At 47.3% G+C, this 11,794-nt stretch overlaps 1 long non-coding RNA gene and 9 other non-coding genes across 10 annotated transcripts; 4 read left to right on the forward strand and 6 right to left on the reverse strand.

The window, feature by feature from the left end:
- Positions 1 to 2: 2 nt before the first annotated feature.
- trnam-cau (transfer RNA methionine (anticodon CAU)) lies at positions 3 to 74 on the forward strand. Its single transcript has one exon. It is a non-coding gene; the product is annotated as a tRNA-Met (tRNA).
- Positions 75 to 891: 817 nt separating this feature from the next.
- Positions 892 to 2,350, forward strand: LOC131129762 (uncharacterized). The gene is made up of 6 exons (XR_009129886.1): positions 892 to 1,049; positions 1,152 to 1,222; positions 1,404 to 1,712; positions 1,785 to 1,862; positions 1,980 to 2,036; positions 2,118 to 2,350. It is a non-coding gene; the product is annotated as an uncharacterized LOC131129762 (long non-coding RNA).
- Positions 2,351 to 6,333: 3,983 nt separating this feature from the next.
- LOC131130315 (U1 spliceosomal RNA) lies at positions 6,334 to 6,497 on the reverse strand. Its single transcript, XR_009130014.1, has one exon. It is a non-coding gene; the product is annotated as a U1 spliceosomal RNA (small nuclear RNA).
- Positions 6,498 to 7,576: 1,079 nt separating this feature from the next.
- trnae-cuc (transfer RNA glutamic acid (anticodon CUC)) lies at positions 7,577 to 7,648 on the reverse strand. The gene has a single exon. It is a non-coding gene; the product is annotated as a tRNA-Glu (tRNA).
- A 383-nt stretch (positions 7,649 to 8,031) lies between these two features.
- On the reverse strand, positions 8,032 to 8,105 carry trnat-cgu (transfer RNA threonine (anticodon CGU)). Its single transcript has one exon. It is a non-coding gene; the product is annotated as a tRNA-Thr (tRNA).
- Positions 8,106 to 8,476: 371 nt separating this feature from the next.
- On the reverse strand, positions 8,477 to 8,554 carry trnav-uac (transfer RNA valine (anticodon UAC)). The gene has a single exon. It is a non-coding gene; the product is annotated as a tRNA-Val (tRNA).
- Positions 8,555 to 9,086: 532 nt separating this feature from the next.
- trnak-uuu (transfer RNA lysine (anticodon UUU)) lies at positions 9,087 to 9,159 on the reverse strand. Its single transcript has one exon. It is a non-coding gene; the product is annotated as a tRNA-Lys (tRNA).
- A 717-nt stretch (positions 9,160 to 9,876) lies between these two features.
- Positions 9,877 to 10,040, reverse strand: LOC131130317 (U1 spliceosomal RNA). The gene has a single exon (XR_009130016.1). It is a non-coding gene; the product is annotated as a U1 spliceosomal RNA (small nuclear RNA).
- Positions 10,041 to 11,050: 1,010 nt separating this feature from the next.
- Positions 11,051 to 11,121, forward strand: trnag-gcc (transfer RNA glycine (anticodon GCC)). Its single transcript has one exon. It is a non-coding gene; the product is annotated as a tRNA-Gly (tRNA).
- Positions 11,122 to 11,463: 342 nt separating this feature from the next.
- Positions 11,464 to 11,537, forward strand: trnat-agu (transfer RNA threonine (anticodon AGU)). The gene has a single exon. It is a non-coding gene; the product is annotated as a tRNA-Thr (tRNA).
- Positions 11,538 to 11,794: the final 257 nt, after the last annotated feature.

Genomic DNA, 11,794 nt, shown 5'->3' on the forward strand with positions numbered 1-11,794 from the left:
GCAGCAGAGTGGCGCAGCGGTAGCGTGCTGGGCCCATAACCCAGAGGTCGATGGATCGAAACCATCCTCTGCTATGGCTGTACTCTTTACGTGTCCTTTGAAGAGCTTGCAGATGTATGGTCTTTGTTACTTAGCTGACCTGGTCCAGTAAAGAGTTCACGCTTCCTTTACTGCTGTTCTCGATGCATTTATTGCTCTTGAGTGCATTCACACGCCATTGCGGGACATTGAAGCATCGTGAAACACCGTAACTGTCCTCACTAGTCCATTGTCACTCTTATGGACTTGAAAAATCCCAGCCAGTTTCCATTCGTTTCGGGGAACCTCCTCCTCTTTGACGATCACCACATCTCCAACTTGCATGTTTCTTCTTGGCGTATGCCATCTTTGTCTCAGAGCAGTGTTGGTCAGATACTCCTTCCACCATTTGTTCCAGAACTATTCCGACAAATATTGCAATTATCTCCATCTCATTTTAGTATACAAGTTTGTGCCCTGATTTCTTTCCTTCCTCCAATAACAGTATTGTCAATTGATGCGGAGCGCCTAGTGCATAGTGCTACTTCCGTAGGGTCTCACTTCATGCCACGGACGCCCTGAGGACCAGACAAGGTGTGTCAACCTCACCCTGGTTCGACGCTTCCAACCTGACGTACATTGACCCTTGGATAGGTTTTCCTGGTGTTCTGGGCCCCGTTTCACGAAGCAGGTTCAACCAACTCTGGAGTCTAACCCTGAACTCTGAGTTGATCTACTCTGAGACAGGAAACTCTGAGTTACGGGTTTCAGAACAGGTGATTTCAATTGGTTCAATCAACACAGAGTTTGTTCACTCTGAGTTAAGCGCGTGCACCACGAGTGCTCCTGATCAATGGAGCCCCGTTCCCTCGATTCACCATGGCAACGAGTGATAAGAAAAGATCGTCATATTTCAGTCCTCTGGAACTGGATATATTAATGCGGTCATACGGCGAATTTGAAAGCAACACGGCTGCAGCAGCGAAAGAACGCGAGTCGGCGTGGGAGAAGATTACTGCTCGAGTCAATGCGTAAGTTTAAATTTATTATATACATTTATGTAATCACAATAATATTAGGCTACAGATGCAAACAAGTAGAATGGTGTTATAGCTACAATTTATGTCACTTAGATGTAATCCCACCGGCGAAAAAAGAACGTGGAAGCAGCTGAAGATGAAATATAAAAACATTGTTCAAACAGGTAAGCCCTCAGCATAACAGTCAGGGTGCCTCTTTTTAATCATGTTTACCACTAAATATCATTCAGCGGCTGTTTCAGTGTGCATTATCTCCAACATAATATTGTTTTCACACACATAAATGTCCTCACCTGTATACAGTTAAATCAGACATATGAAAAGCAACATCTAACTTCTACTCAGCCAACAGAAAGCGGGCATCTGCCCGCAAAACTGGCGGAGGACCACCCCCACCACGTCTGACCGAGGCAGAGGAGCAGGCCATGAGTCAGACTGTCGGGAGGCCAGTCGCAGAGGGGATCCCTGGAGGGACCTCATCCTCGGACATGATTACACAGGAGCCACCAGCTTTGATAAGATGTAATAGGCCTAGGCCTCAAACTTTTTTGGGGCCTATATTTCAATGTTAATTTCCCTTTCATGTGTTTTTCTTTTGTCTCAACAGATTCTGAAGGCGTACTTGGTCTAGTGGATCCATGTGCCACTTTAACTGTAAGTAGCCAATAGTCCAGAGATTATGCCATATTTAAAGTATAGCATAGTGAAACACAACACTCTAAACAGGATGATGAAGATGATGGGACCACAATGTCTGCTGCCTTCTCTGTGGTGTCTGAGAGGGAGCCCGAGAGGCCTACAGAGGTAAAATCTTGATGTTACTGATTTCCTCTCCATTCACATGTCTTTACATGCTTTTGTGGATTATAGTGACTTTTAGCCTACACTGAAGTATTAACGGATTCTTATCCATTTTAACAGAGCATGGCTGGGCAGCAGGAAGAGGGTCCCTCAACCTCCACAGCACAGATTGACACAGTGAGATATTCAGTAAATTCCAGAGGTTAATTCAGTGGAATTCATGTGCAACTGTATAATGTCATCCTTATGTGTTCCCAGCTACCACTAAAAGAAATCTACAAAGTGCATTTATTAAAAACAGTACAAAAAACAGAAAATGAAATGGTGCTGCTGGACCGCCAGATAACTAAAACGGATCTGGAAATTGAATTATTAAAACACAAGTTAGAGGTGGGTGCATGGTCATAGGTGAATTGTGTTGATGATTGTAACAATTAAAAAGTAAGAAACCATTTTTTTTTCTTATTTGTAGGAAATAAAGAAGACCAAATAAAAAATTTTTTGTCTTTCTGTTTATTTTACTGCTGTTGGTGATGGTGATCCAAACTGGCTTTAAACACGCACGGCAATGAATGAATCACACCGTGTGTAGCGTAAGAGGGCGGAGACAGAAAGAAACTCGAGGTTCATTGAAGAAAACCTGGTCCCGACCAGGTTATGTTCACAGAGTCTGTTGCCATAGTAACTGACACCGAGGTTAAGTTACCTCTCTCTGTGAAACAGGCTGGAGTTACTCCTCTGTCTCTGGTTTGACTTACCTCCCTTTTTGAAACGGAAAACTCACAGTTTCCCTCATTTCAGGGTTAACATACTCCGAGTTTTCACTTAAGCTGCTTTGTGAAACGGGGCCCTGTTGGTTACGAGGGCGGGGTGTTGTCGACGTGGGCTTTTGTTGTTCCTTCACGGTCTACGTTCTTTGCACTCGGGGTCTAAATTTTGGGTAGAGGACAATGGGGTGGCCGCCCCCATTGATCTGCTTCATGCAGTCACGGTGCGCGAGAGGTTTGCCACCGCTCTGCTTTGCCATGCTGTTTTCTTGACCTTTCCCCGGTCAGTTAGCGGCCTTGATGGGGGTGTTTCGCAGTTGATTGGGTTGTGCGCTGTTGGTTATGGGGCCCGATGGGTTTTTGCCGTGGGCTTTTGTTGTTCCTGGAGCAGATAAAGAAGAGTGGTCAGTACGGGGGTGAACCCATGACCGTGGCTTTATTAGCACCACGCTCTGATCAACTGAGCTAATCGACCACAGGACACCATTGCATCAAATGTTTCCAGCTAAAATCGACTAACTCATCCTTAACAGACCGCATTCTCCGTGCCATGCTGTTTTCTTTACCTTTACCTGGTCGGTTGGTTGCCTTGATGGGGGTGTTTCGCAGTTCACTGGGTTCTGCGCTGTTGGTTATGGGGCCGGGGGGTTATGAGGGGCAGGGTGTTGTCGACGGGGGCTTTTGTTGTTCCTTCACGGTCCGCATTCTCTGCACTCGTGGTCTAAATTTTGGGTAGAGGATAATGGGGTCCACTGCCCCCATTGATCTGCTCCTTGCAGTCTTGGTGACTGAGAGGATTGTTGACGCTCTGCTTTGACATGCTGTTTTGTTTACCTCTCGAGGGTGTTTCACTGGTGACAATTGACACTTTGGTCTCCCTCCCTTGTATGAACATGTTTCCCCATTGGTGAGCTGTTTTTGTGTCCGTGCCAGATGCACAGGATTTCCTTTTCTACTAAAGGCACCATTCAAGTCAAGTTTGCATGCTTCACAGGCACGATGCTTTAGTTGGTCAAATTACATGTCTAGCAAAGAGGGGCTCATTGGTTCCAATTCCAGCAGTCCTCTACTGGTATTTCCATACTTTTTTATCAGAGGTCATTTTGAGATACAAAGCCTGTTTTCAGGAGAAATGCAAGACCCCGGGATACAACAGGTCTTCTTTGCACACTTTTCAGCAGCAGACATTTTGAAAAGCACCCCTGGTTTACTGCCCAGGAGTAACAGCCTCGGCCACTCTGGAATGAAGGGTGACGCCACTTCAAGATGCAAGAAGCTGTCAGGAGTGGGATTCGAACCCACGCCTCATTCGAGACTGCACCCTGAAGGCAGTGCCTTCGACCACTCGGCCACCCTGACCCTCCAGAGGCCTTTTTAAAAGGCATTCACACACTCTGCGTTTTGTTTCCCATGTGGGTATTATGTTATGTTAGTCCAGATTAACAGCCTAGTTATTTGTGTCAGTCCCAGGGACCATTTCCAGACCCTCGTATGACACTTGTGTTGGACTCTTTTGGAGAGCCCTTGCATTCTTCCCAATAGGTAAACCCTTTGTATCGGTGCCAAATATATACGGGATTCCCCACCTGCTGACCGAATGACACACGACAAATGGCGTCGTCTCAACGTTGCAAGCAGTTACTGTCTAGAAGAGTAAAGGCAGCATTGCCAGGTTGACATGCTCAGCTGGCACTATGGCTTAGCTGGTGAAAGTGCCTGTCTAATAAACAGGAGATCCTGGGTTCAAATCCCAGCCGTACCTGGGTGCTTGGTCCGTGAAACTTTGGCAGCTGAATTTTGATCCACGTACCTCTTTTTGTCACTTGCCCTTCAAAAACGAGTCTACGGTGCATCCAAACCTGACATGATTGTTGTGGATCCCATTACGCCAGAAGGAGCTAAATCCAAAGAGTATGACATTGTGATGTTTTGTCATTCAGTGCCACTTTGCATAGGCTCAGCCACTTTTCTCCGACATGTGGCATTGTTGGTTCAGTGGTAGAGTTCTCGCTTGCCAAGCGGGAGCCCTGGGTCCAATTCTCAGCCAATGCAGTGTATCTCAGCTTGTACCTTTCTTTAGAGTTCATGTGAAAAAGTACAAAGGCTCTTTTTCCTGCGAAAGGGCAGAACTCAGAATGACACCTGAAAAGTAAGAGAACGGACCACCTGACAGTTAAGGTGGACAGCACTTGAGTATTTGCACATTTCTGTCAGAAGTAGAAACTTATTGAAACCTTACTGCATTGATGCTGATGTAGTCTCTGTGCAATTGGTCAGAGCGTTGGCCGGGCCGCGCTTGTGTTGTTGACATTTGCTGCCAGCCAATCAGGATGCGAGACAGATGTCAGACAAGCAGAGAGACTTTGGAGAAATGAAGTCAGGTATTTGAATCCCGTCTAAGCCAGCAGTCAAGTCACAGTTTTCTTCTCCACAATATTATTTTTTTCCAATGAATCCCTATATAATTACAAATTATTCCTATCAGGCTTATATTGATACCAGTGCTTGAAATAAAATACAAAATCAATGCAATGTCACAAAGAATATTTATTTATCAGGTTGCCACACTCAAGAACACTCTCAATAATAATAAAAAAATCTACATGTAAGCAGTTATGAATAATGAATATACACATTGTTCACTTATTTTGCCGCCTTTGTTTCTCCTTTTCATAGAAAGGAGAGGCCTGGAACTCCCTCCAGCTCATCTCTTTTTCCATCCTGTGCTCTCTATAGATGGAGAACACTTTGGCAGGACAGTAGATGTACTTCTCTGAAGCCAGTGTGGATGCGGGGGCTTTTCCGGCTCTGCTTCAGCTGCATCCTGCAGAGGCACTTTCGGACAGGGGGTGGAGGAGATTCCTCCCTCTTTCTCTTCTTCTGCTGTTTTTCCTCCACCCTCTTTCTTGTCTCATCCACCTCTCGCTGGAAGAAGTCTGTTTGACTGAAATCTTTAAATGGCATCTTAGGGTCTGTCAGACCTTCTGCAGCAATAAGATTATCTGACAGGGCCTTGTTGATGAACGTCGTGGTTGATGTCCCATCCACTTGATGTTTTGATTTTGGTTGGCCACAGCACAGACATGGTTTTTGTTTGAGTTTTTTGGCACAGGAGGTGGTTGCTGCTGCTCCAACGGGGTATGAGCAGGTGGTGGTGGTGAAATAACCATCACTGCAGGCAGTGTCACTACAGGCACAAGATGCAACTATTCCAACAAAGGGACAAATGATTACGTTTTTACCTGGCTTTGCTTTGGCTGAGCGAGAAGTCCTTTCAGGCAAGAAAACAGCAAAAAGCAACACACACCAGCCGTGACTCAGACAAAACACAGAATACAAACAACAACACGATTACGACTATAAGCTATCCTTTTTTAGGTGAGAACCATGAACTCCTACTCAGAGGTGCGGATTGCTCATTCTCGCTGCTTCAAATTTGCCTGCGAGCAAACCTTGAACTTTAGACTCAGATCAATCGAAATGGTTGCCGATGCCCCTTTCTCTGTCTTGTTGCCGTTTCTCATTGAGGTTTCCTGACTGAGAGCAGATCGGCCTCACGGCTGGTTGGTTGTCTCCCGTGCACGGGCAGACCTTTCCAGCAAGCATTGGTAGTGCTGGGCTGGTCGTTTCTTGCTCGGTCTGGCTGCACTCGCAAGCCAAGGAGCTCGGCGCGGTGCTGCACCTCCCTCTTGTTTTAAACACGGGATAAGGGGGGAGCGCGAACGCAGTCCCCCACTACCACAAATTATGCAGTCGAGATTCCCGCATTTGGGGAATTCGCAGAGGTCAGCTCAACCCATGTGCAATGGCTGAGCCTCGCCCTGGGTGAACCACCTTCTTGATCATGGTATCTCCCCTGGCAGGTAAGTATGAGTTGCACCGGTCCCGCCCGGACTAGTCTCTCGCACATGTCACATGCTGAGTGGTGGTCTCATCAGGTCGCCCACAACAAGCCCAGCCACTTGACCTGTGTCCAAATTCAGAGACAGGACTCTGGTTATCTCAAGGAGTCAGTGTGTATGGCACTCTTGTGACTTCATTCTGAGCTAAGGCAGCGGCAGCAAGTGGCTTAGGGCAGTTGCTGCAGACGTTCAATGCGGAGACTGAAGTACTGACTCCACGTCCCTAGTCACACCATGTAACATGAGAGGCCAATATGTTGAACCCTGACACGTGTAGATGTGCAAGGTCGTTGTGAGTCAGTGGGTTGTCAGGTTCAAACTCCTGTGACACTTGTAAAAACACTTAAATGCAGAAATACAGAAGAGACAGACAACAATATTCAAAGTTACTCGCAGCGATGAGAGTGAAACCACATACCCAGTGACATGCCGCTCCACTGAGTTCAAACTCCTCTTTATTTATTCTCTTTCGGGGGTCCCTACTACATGGTCATGCAACTCTAGGGGTGGCAGTTGCACGAGCTGTATTTGTTTCTCTATGTGTATGTGTGTGTATGTGAGAGGAATTACTTTTATTGTTTTATGAGTTCTTATCTTGACACGTTCTTGCAGGATTAACGTGAACATCTGCAGGGTTGCGGTTGGCGCATCCAGGCACCTCCAGGACCTGGGGGTTGCTGGGGGTCTCTGATCAGGGTCACAGGAACATTTCTTCTTCAGCACATTCAAACACTCTTTCTATTGTCTAAGCAAATGGATATAAGGGTGATAACTGATGCTATATTCATTCTATCTACATTTTATTCTAACAAGGATCTATCCCTGAGCATCCGACAAATGCTCTGTCTCACCCTAAACCCAGTCCTGACAGCATTCTCAGTCGAGGACCTTGTCTTATTGTGTTGTCCATTGTGTGTCCATGTTTTCTTTATATTTCTGTTGTCAGTCGCTTCAGGATGACAACGGTTTGTGCTTCAAGATGACCCCAACCATTCGACTGAGGCCGAAGACAAATCCTAGCTCCAGTAAAAACCTACCCAAATGTCAATTCCCTGACCGGGAATCGAACCCGGGCCACGGCGGTGAGAGCGCCGAATCCTAGCCACTAGACCACCAGGGACTGCTTTATGTCTGCACTCAGCAAGGCAGAGACAGTGTCACTTTGACGTACTCCAGCAAAGGAACCAAAATAGTTCTGTGACTGGACCTTCCCTGCCAACATTGCAGCAGCAGGGGAATTACCTCAGATAGTAGAGCGCTTCCCTTAAATGTTAGACCCGAACCTCTTTTGTTTTGCTAATGTGGTCTGTTTTCTTAGCCCCGCAAATGTCCAAATGCACAATGTTTTTGCCTTTGTCGAGAGCATTGTAGTACATATGACATTTATGCTACATATGACATCAGAAATGATGGATATTTCTTCAACAGAACATGACGTCTGATTCAAAACATTTACTTGAAATGTTGGAGAGAAAAAAATGGAGTCGCTGAAACACATATGCAAGGCACTGCTGGGATTTGAACCCAGGACCTCCTGTTTACGAGACAGGAACTTTGACCAACTAAGCCACAGCGCCGGCAAAGGAGTGTCTTCAGTGTTAGGCGAACCACTGCATGACGGAAACCACACCAGTGGCCAGGCTTTCAACAGGACTGGTGAAATCCTGCCAGTGTAAGCGGACCGAATCCACGATTATTCTCCTCCTTGGTCTTCGCTGTGTCAAGGATGAGGATGTTGTTTGCATGCAACGACACCACAGCGGCCACCTCCTTCCTATAAGCCCCTTCGTGCAGGCCAGTGACGCACCCGATCAGTCATCCGGGAAATATGGATTGTGTGTCCAAACTGGGGACAGATGCCCGTGTACACACCTTCAGGGATCAAGCACATATCCTTTTTCCCATTTGTCACCTTGATTTTTTTGTGAAAGAAGGAATTGAACGGCCTTGCTTCCACCCAGATTCCAACTAGGGACCTTTTGCATGTAAGGCAAACGTGCTAACCACTACACTATGAAGGGTGAGCCCTTTAAGGGGACTGGTGAAGCAGTTGCCAAACAATGACACAAGATGATGTGTCCAAAGTGGGGGCATATTGACAATTGTCCAAATCGACAAATGTTTCTCCCTTGTAGGGAAAATTGTTCCACAAATTATGGGCTTTTCTTCAACAAAACATGAAATCACAATCACGGCTTGACAGGTTTGGCTTGTAACCTCCTCTAACGTTGTCTGGAGGGGTGGCCCTTTGATGAATGAAGTTAAGGTCCTTTCAGCCTGCCAATAAGCATTTTCAAACTATTGGCAAAGTCGCAACGTAAACAGGGATTGTGCTCAAACCCAGGCTTGAACCACGGACCTTTAAATCTTAATTCTCGCACTCGCCCGACTGAGCGATTCAGCTGCAAAGGTGGTGTTCCGCTTTTTCAGTAGAGGCTAAAAGAGGGGCCAGGGTGAAGCTGTGTTTCTGCCACATGTGTTGCTGTGTACCTGGCCCAGGGTGTTCTCATCTGGGGTTGGTATGTCCCCATGCTGGTAATGTGGGGTCTACACTTCTCCGCCTGAACAGGGACTTGAACCCTGGACAATCAGATTAAAAGTCTGATGCTCTACCAACTGAGCTATCCAGGCGCTTGATGAATGAGGACAACTCACAAGGCAAAATCTTCTGGCATACTGTACTTGACCTTGCAGAGATGAAGAAGCCCCTGTCCCGAAATTGCCACCTCCAAGATCGACGGAGGTCTTAAACTGCCCACATGGACAAGCCTAATATCTTCTGGACAAAAAGAGTTAATGGTCAGACAAGACAAAGGTTGAGCCAATCACCTGAACAATAAACTTTTGATCTGAGTGTCCGGGATTCAAGTCGCTGTTCAGGTGACCAGGTGGCCACGAGCCCTCCAACTAATGCACCTGCAGTTTAAGGCTATGTTCTGGATTATCAGTGTTTCGCCAAGAGTAAAATTGGGTCGAGCGAGAAGTCCTTTCAGGCAAGAAAACAACAAAAAGCAACACACACCAGCCGTGACTCAGACAAAACACAGAATACAAACAACAACACGATTACGGCGATAAGCTATCCTTTTTTAGGTGAGAACCATGAACTCCTACTCAGAGGTGCGGATTGCTCATTCTTGCTGCTTCAAATTCGCTGTTTCTCATTGAGGTTTCCTGACTGAGAGCAGATCGGCCTCACGGCTGGTTGGTTGTCTCCCGTGCACGGGCAGACCTTTCCAGCAAGCATTGGTAGTGCTGGGCTGGTCGTTTCTTGCTCGGTCTGGCTGCACTCGCAAGCCAAGGAGCTCGGCACGGTGCTGTGCCTGCCTCTTGTTTTAAACACGGGATAAGGGGAGAGCGCGAACGCAGTCCCCCACTACCACAAATTAAGCAGTCGAGATTCCCGCATTTGGGGAATTCGCAGAGGTCAGCTCAACCCATGTGCAATGGCTGAGCCTCGCCCTGGGTGAACCACCTTCTTGATCATGGTATCTCCCCTGGCAGGTAAGTATGAGTTGCACCGGTCCCGCCCGGACTAGTCTCTCGCACATGTCACATGCTGAGTGGTGGTCTCATCAGGTCGCCTACAACAAGCAATTCAAACAATTCAAACAATTCAACAATTCAAAATCATTTCCAGTGAGGTTAATTTCCAATAATTGTAAAAGTTGTTTCTGGGGTCTTGTCCTGTCAGGGTATTCATCAAATATGTATTTGACAGCTTCTAGGCCCCTCTTGGTATCGATATTCGTGTACATATTGTCCACGTCTAGCGAAAAAAAATCAGTGTTTCGCCAAGAGTAAAATTGGGTCGAGCGAGAAGTCCTTTCAGGCAAGAAAACAACAAAAAGCAACACACACCAGCCGTGACACGGAGCGCCGTCTGATGACGTCGGGAGTGTCGTCCCCATGCAACTGGGAGCCAGTCGCCTTTCGTCAGTGGAGAGGAGTCACCGTCCACGCCTGTGGCTGTGCCTGTACTGTGGGAGTCCTACACACAATTTCCCGCTGTCCAGTTCGCCCAGCACGCCAACGCTCTTCCTCCACCAGGGATATTCCCTAGCTGCTGGCACTGCCCGCTCCAACCACACCGGCTGCGTCATCCGCTTTGGCGGGCCGACTTCAGGTGGAAGGTACGATATCCTGGGCGGGGGAAGCTTCTCCTACCACAGCATTAATTGACTCTGGGGCGGACGAGAACTTCATTGATAGCGGACTGGTCAGTTCTCTCAACATTCCTACTGTTGAGCTTGTCCCCCACAAGAATGTCCGCTCGCTAGATGAACATCACCTGGCATGCATTCCGCATCAGACGTGCGACATATCCTTGGTGCTGTCGGGTAACCACCACAAGGTCACAATTTTTTTTCTTATGCCCTCTCGCTCAGCTCTGTTAGTACTCGGCCTCCCCTGGCATCCCGTGCGTGTGTTGTGATTGTGATGTTTTGTCATTCAGCGCCACTTTGCAGCGGCACATCCACTCGACAATTTAATTTGTTCTCCGACAGTGTTTCCCGATGTGGCATTGGTGGTTCAGTGGTAGAATTCTCGCTTGCCAAGTGGGAGGCCCGGGTCCGATTCCCGGCCAATGCAGTATATCTCAGCTTGTACCTTTCTTTAGAGCTCATGTTGAAAAAGTACAAAGGCTCTTTTCCTGCGAAAGGGCAGTATTCAGAATGACACCTGAAACGTAACAGACCGGACCACCCGAGAGTTAAGGTGGACAGCACTTAGTGAAACCTGACTGCAGTCATGCTGTTGTACTCCCTGTCGCGCAATTGGTCAGCACGTTTGGCTGTTAACTGAGAGGTTGGTGGTTCGAGCCCACCCAGGGACTCTCAATTCACACATGTGTTGGACTTTGGACTCCCTCCCTTGTATGAACATTTTTCCCCACTGGCGAACTGTTTTTGTGTTGGTACCAGATGAACTGCTGGCACTGTGGCTAAGCTGGTCAAAGTGCCTGTCTAGTAAACAGGTGATCCTGGGTTCAAATCCCAGCAGTGCCTGGGTGCTTGGTCAGTGAAACTTTGGCAGCTGATTTGTGAACCATGTACTTCTTTTTGTCACTTGCCCTTCAAGAACGAATTGACGTTGCATCCACAGCTGACATGATTGTTGTGGATCTCATTACGCCAGAAGGTGCTTGAATCCAAAGAGTATGACATTGTGATGTGTTGTCATTCAGCACCACTTTGCAGAGGCTCATCCACTTGACAGTTGAATTTTTTTTCTCTTACAGTGTGTCCCCACGTGGCATTGGTGG

This window comes from Doryrhamphus excisus, chromosome 5, assembly GCF_030265055.1.
Source record: "Doryrhamphus excisus isolate RoL2022-K1 chromosome 5, RoL_Dexc_1.0, whole genome shotgun sequence".
NCBI classification, from domain to species: Eukaryota; Metazoa; Chordata; class Actinopteri; order Syngnathiformes; family Syngnathidae; genus Doryrhamphus; species Doryrhamphus excisus.